The sequence below is a fragment of the Trypanosoma grayi genome, assembly GCF_000691245.1.
Source record: "Trypanosoma grayi strain ANR4 Tgr_212_V1, whole genome shotgun sequence".
Taxonomy (NCBI): domain Eukaryota; phylum Euglenozoa; class Kinetoplastea; order Trypanosomatida; family Trypanosomatidae; genus Trypanosoma; species Trypanosoma grayi.
Window position 1 is genome coordinate 22883 of NW_008825831.1, and position 395 is coordinate 23277.

General features: G+C 59.5%; 1 non-coding gene across 1 annotated transcript; it reads left to right on the plus strand.

The window, feature by feature from the left end:
• Positions 1 to 99: 99 nt before the first annotated feature.
• On the plus strand, positions 100 to 172 carry DQ04_tRNA021 (the record flags this gene model as incomplete). Its single annotated transcript has 1 exon — positions 100 to 172. It is a non-coding gene; the product is annotated as a tRNA-Asn (tRNA).
• Between the last annotated feature and the right edge of the window lie 223 nt (positions 173 to 395).

Consider the following 395-nt stretch of genomic DNA (forward strand, 5'->3'; position numbering starts at 1 on the left):
CTCTCGATTTGCCTCTTTTTTGAAAGGATGGGATGGTCCTCCGGCCCCGCATTTTTAAAAAGGAGGGGCGACGGGCAACACCACGTTAGTGTGACTGTGTCCTCCCTGGCGCAGTCGGCAGCGCGTTAGGCTGTTAACCTACAGGTCGTTGGTTCGAATCCAACGGGAGGAGCTTTTTGCCATCACGTGCCTGATGGCACTTGCTGCGCCCCTTCCGCGAGCTTCCCCAAGAACCCCCCGTCCCATCCACTGGGGGGGAGGGAGAAGGGAGAATGACGGGCCGCGCTGCCCCCGATCCCAGGCAGGGGCGCCGACTTCCCCCAACCCACCTTATTGTTTTTTGTTCGTTCTTTCCCCTATTTTGCGTCCGCCTTCGCCTAGGGGGTGGGGGAAAA